Here is a 6000-nt window from a genome sequence, read left to right as displayed (position 1 = left end):
CAGCCAAGACAGGTTTGTTAAGAACATATTGCATCAAATCAAATTAATTTCCTTGTGTGGTAAAGTAATAGGCTTTGTGGATATACTTGAGGTTAGCAAGGCTTTTGACAGAGTCTTCCAAACATCCTCCTAAGCAAATTGGGGAAGCACGCTCTAACTCAAACTCCTGCAACATAAAGGAAAGTCAAATTGGAAACTGTATGAAAGGATTTAGTTTATAGTTAAAAGCAGATCGAGGTCTCTCCCAGGACCTGGTAAAAACAGCGTTCAGCAAGGAACAGAGATCACGCCTTCATGGGAATGCTTAAAATATTTTGAACAGCAATGTTCATTTCATGTTTGAAAAAGGTTTTCATTCAAAATGTAGTGGAGAGGCATCCATGCAATCTGATGAGAAGCAGAACAACACTGGAATCAGGCAGAAATAAGACATGGAGGGTGACCAGCCAGGGGACCACTGAGAGGACATTCTGGGAAACAGGATCACAAGGTGATCAAACAAGGATCACAAGATGATCCCAAAATGACAGGACATCATGGCAAAAGAGGAGAGCTGGTTAACAGGAGGTGTGAATGGGAAGAGCTGAAGCCCCAGATGAAGCAACCTGGCTACATGAACAGTCCTCGCCCAAACAGGGGGCAGTGCCAGGACAGGCCAGAAGACTGACTAAGGGAGAAGTCTGGAAGGGACAACCTGTAGAGAGAGATTGGGCCAACCATGGATCATTCTGAAGACAAAAGACTGAGGGGAAACACAGCTGATTTCCAAACTAGAAAATGCTGTTGCCAAGGAAAAGCAATTGTTTGGTTCTCCATGTTCACAGAGAGCAAGAGCAACACAAATAGCAAAAACTACAGCAAGGAAAATAAGGTAAAATGCAAGGGAAGCACAGCATGGTTTGTGGGATCTCTGTCTCTCAAGATCTTTAAGAATAGGTTAAGTGAATATGAACAGAAGAGCATGAAGGGTGGTTGGCCCTTTTTTAGGACATTGGGTTGGTTAAACCTCCAAAGGCCCCTGCCAGGCCAATGAGAGGCCAACACACTTTGACATAGTAGTGAAACAAAAGGGTTGAGCACAAGCCCTTCAATAAGAACTCCAGGTATGCAGTCTAATAGCTCAATAGGATGGTTTAGGTTATTTTGTTTAAGACCTGGATGCGGTAAGACAAGAATCCATAGTCAGGATTAATTTTACTTCTACCTTCAATATGGCTGAATTTTCACCCTGGGTTTCCAGCTCCCTCTGCCATCTTCTGCAACTTTCAGTGAAATGTTTATATCACCCATTTTTATTGGCTTTTTCTCTACTTCCTGGTCAGTTGCTCTGTGAAATGCCTAAGAGAGCCTGGCCCTTTTAAAGTCACACACAAACACATAAGGGCTCAAACAGCTTTTCCTGCACCCATAGGCACCACTGCCAACACTCAGGTCAGCATATCCTATTATCTTCATGTTTTGCTTTGCTGACATATATAAATGCCATTGCTTAGTTAAAGAAAATTTTATTGGGCTAAGAAAGCATGATATGGTGATGTTCATTACTGATATAACTTCTCCTTTCATTCATCATAGCCATAATTAATTTTCTAGTATGGATATAGGCTGAGATTTAAAGCCATCCTTGTGAAATGAATTAGCCCCTTTTCTCATCTTATTTGGAGTTCCCTATTGTGAATATACTCCAAGTGTAATAGAGAAGCAATTTATGAGAATGAAATCTCATCTGTGTCCTATTCCTTGCCCTCTCTCTGGTGATTTTATTATGCCGGGGTGCCTCTTGCCATTTGTTTAGAGGCCAGGCTGCATTTGTTATTATAAGTTCAACAGGTTGTTTCGCATAGATTAATGCACAGCAGGCAGCAGAGACAGACCTTGGATGTGTGACTTCAAACAGTCAAAGCATGCAGTTGGGGTCTGTGGGTGAGGGGTGTTGCTGCATGTAACATTCAGCACCAAGAAAATCCTTAGTGAAGGCCCACAGTGGTCCAAGACTCAAATCCCATTAAGCCACAAGTCAGTCCTGGAGGAAGAGGTGGACATGGCAACTTGTGGGCATGAAGCTTGACCTGACCCTGGCACCATCACACCTCCTGTCATGCCCAGTCAGGTGCGTTCACACAGCTGAAAATGCAAAGATGGGATGGATCAACTGTTTTCATCCAAAGTCTGCTATTAGTGCATCTGGTAAGATTTAAAGACATCTCTCTGAAATGAATTAGTCCCATTCCTCATCTTATTTGGAGATCCCTGTTGTGAATATAATCACAGCAGTGTGTGGAGAAAGCTGCCGACTTCCCAGGGATGAGCAGTCAGCTTCAGGGGAGCTCAGGAAAGCTGAATGGAAGCAAAGGTTTTTGCAAAGCAGTGCACTGCAGTGGCAATTCTCCGAGGCCCTGCTCAGGGACTCTGGTGTCTGCAAGCAGCTGCAGCTCCCCAGGCCTCAGCAGAAGAGCTCGTACCTTTGGCTTGTGTCAGAAAGTTCCAGATCCCTTGGTAAACCACGGGGTAGCTATTCAGCAACTTTTAAAAGGCCTGTGGCATCAAATGGTGACTTCAAGCCTTTAAACAACAAAAACCATCTTGCATAGAAGAGCAGATCCTGGCAATCACAGTTAAAAGGGCTCTCTTGCAGGACATGTGGATGTAGCTGGATCCAGGGAGGAAACAACCATGGCCACCAGCAATGCCCCTGCCAGTGGCTGGAATTGCTGCACAGGGTCATGTTTTGTGACTGCCATGCTGAATTGAAAATAAAAATTAGCCTTGGTAACTTTTCACACATTTTTTACCTTTGGGAAGTGGCTGCATTTGATTTTCCAGAAAACTGGCATACAGCTAATTAAAACTGCACATATCATCCTAACATCACATCCTCACTACTAAACTTCTAACCTGACATAAATACATTGCATACTATAACCTGTTTCTCCTGATTATTAACCTTGAACATGGCAACCTATAAATCATCAGTGAAACAGCTGGTGCTCAGCATTGCCCCAAAGGTGTATGATTACGATCATTTTATATATATCTTGCTATGCAGACATGAAAAATTCATTGAAGAGCTTGGTATTGTAAGACTTATTGTAATGAATTTTCTTTAAAACATAGATCATACTTAAAATAGGTGTCTGCTCATTATAATGTAGCCATTTATATCTTCTTGAATTACTTGTATGGACCTTGGCTGATTTCTAAAATTTAAATGTAATTCCTAAACAAATTCAGAGTGGTCAGTTTGCCTGTACTTCAGGATGACATTTTCATTTTTAGTTTTATGCCTTTATTTCTATGAGGGTAAGGACTCACACCCGCAAAAATATTGAGAGGATTACAGATTTTTTTTCCCTGCAATACTTGGTGTTACATCCATCACTGCTGGGATTTCAGCAGCTGCCATTGGCATTTTAGCTGTGGGGATGGTAGCGGTAGATTCACCTGAGGTTTGGTGCCAGCAAGCACACGAATCATACAATTGTAAATCAGTAATAGAACCAAAGGGAATAAACATAACATAAAACAGGATATAAAGCCAGAACCTGAAAATAAATTTTTAAAAGCCACAAAGTCTGATGACCAGGAACTCGAGGAACATGGGGAGGTAGTCCAGAGGTAGCAGGTCATCTGGTGACATTTTGGGTTTTGGGATGGCATCCTCAACTTTTCCATCCTCCCAACAGCCTTGTGCATAAACACAGCCTGTGTCAGCTAAAAATGCGCTCAGTGATTTAAAGCTACCCCGCACCCATCTAGTGAGCACTGAGAAAGAAGCCTGTGCCACATGTTCCCATCCTACACACATTTTACAGAGAGGCTCTAACTGTTTGTGTCGAAACTTGAGTGGTTGTTGGCAGGTGACAGGAATCATGAGAGAGGCCCTGCATTTTGCTACTGATTCATACCATCAGTTTATCATCTTGCTGAAGAAACCATTCTTTTCCATGAGGTTATGAGAGGATTTTATCCCTATGGCTCCCCTTCTTCCTGCAGCTGCTAAGCCAGAAACTCTGCATAGGATAGGATGGTGCAAGAGCCGCTTTGTGCAAGCCCTTCCCAGGTATTTTGCTCAAGATAACAGTGTCAGTTGAGGGAGGCTCTCCCTGCCCTTGCTGTAGCCTCCATTAACAAAGTTCACCAATACTTGCAGAGCTCCAACAAGGACCCCTGTACTACATCAGCCACAGACCCCTTCAGTTTTCACCTTGCACCCCAGGGACATCACTGCTGCCTTAAACCTGGAAGAGAAACTACAGTATTCTCACAGAAATCTCTATATTTCTCCTTCAACTCCTGCTTCTGATTTTGCCTGTGACAGTTGTTGTTCGCTGCAAGCGGCAGACACAAAGACATTTGCGTGCAACTTTATTGCACATTGGTCATCAAAGAGATCTGTGCAGATTTAATTTGCTTTTGCCTGCTCACAACATATTCTCCCTCCCTTACCTCTCAGAAAGAGTGAAGACAAGCATAAAAACCAGCTCCACAATTGCCTGCAGATTACTTTTGTAGCGCAAACAGTAACAGCTCAACAAGAAAACCTGATACTAGTGCATGTGAATGTTACTTGGGTCACCAGAGGCATAAGGCCTAAGAAGATACCTAAAAAGCCACCTCTCCATGAGGAATAAGTGAAGCACATGGCAGAGAAGCATAATTTGTTCCAATTTTGTTAAGATTCTCTTGGCATTAGAACTCAAAACTGCTTTAGGAAGACTTCATTAAATGGTGTGCAAGGAAGCCCACTCATCCTTTAACTTGTATTTAATGAAATCCACTGATAGAAACAGTTTTGCAAATCCCAGTCCAAATCCAGGTTAAAAGCAGCCACCTCTGAAATGGTTGTGGTGAAATGCTGCACACATTGGAGTGCTGTTACTGAACGGCATGATCCCTACTAGCCATCAACAGCAGAGAAGCTGATCCAAAATCATTAGAGACTGTTACATAGGAAGGGTGCCAAGAAGAGCTGACAACATGAGGTATTTAGCAGCACGTACTGAAAACAGGCTGCAAGATATTTTGGAGCTTGCCTCTCATGGTTTCTAGAAAATTGCTGTTTTCCTTTGGATTAAATATAAGTATACAGTACGCAAGAAATTATGGCAGTTTTTCACACGGCAAGGGAAACTAATAGAGCAATGAAAAGCTTGCTCAATTCAAACAACTGAGTGTTAAAGCCAGCAGATACCTTTTTCTTTTCCTGAATGAATCCTTTTCAGTGCAGTTGTATAGAGCCAGTGACAGCTGCTCCTTGGTAGAAACTGGTACTTGGAAAGCTAGACTTTAGGACTTTTTAAAACTACCAGTTTCTGCTAGAAGACCAGTGGACACTGGTCTAAACATCATCTAACCACTTCTTGCTATCTGATAGAAAGGGGACAAGGATGGAAAATCCAGGAATATTATCTTCTCTCTGTCCCCGATGTATCCACAAGCTCCCTTACTGAGGCAGCTGTAAGCAAAGACAAGGAAGCACTAAGGGAGGGCTTTGCAGCACACCTGGATGACCAGGGAGAAAGAGAAGCTATTACCTTAGAGTATACTAAAGCTTTAGCAATCTACCATCTTAATTTCAGATCTACCCTACCAGCAGAGTAATGTGTGCAGCAGAAGCCTTTTAAGGTGAAGCTGTAATCATGCAAATCTTGCCTCTTAAAACCAGTGCCCGAACTTGAAACTTCACTAACTGTATTAGTCAGATGAAGCAGCTGCACCGTCATATCCAGGGATGACCAAAGGAATATTAAAGAAACATGAACTACCACCATCCTGAAGAAGTCAGTGTACTGATTTATGTTCCCATTTCTGTGATGTACTATGCAGTCAGAACAAAAAGCGGCCCCAAGGTCAAGTGTTAGCAAGTTGTGCAGCGAAAGCAATAGCCATGGCCCTGCCTCGACAGTGGGAACTCAACGGGACAATGAGAAGCAAGACCCACAGCTTGGCACAGAGTTTTCCATGGAAGTGGGAGACAGAGGAGAGAAGGTGGCAGATTTG

This window comes from Vidua chalybeata, chromosome 1 (assembly GCF_026979565.1).
Source record: "Vidua chalybeata isolate OUT-0048 chromosome 1, bVidCha1 merged haplotype, whole genome shotgun sequence".
Lineage (NCBI taxonomy): Eukaryota > Metazoa > Chordata > Aves > Passeriformes > Viduidae > Vidua > Vidua chalybeata.
Note: the sequence above shows the minus strand (reverse complement) of the source record.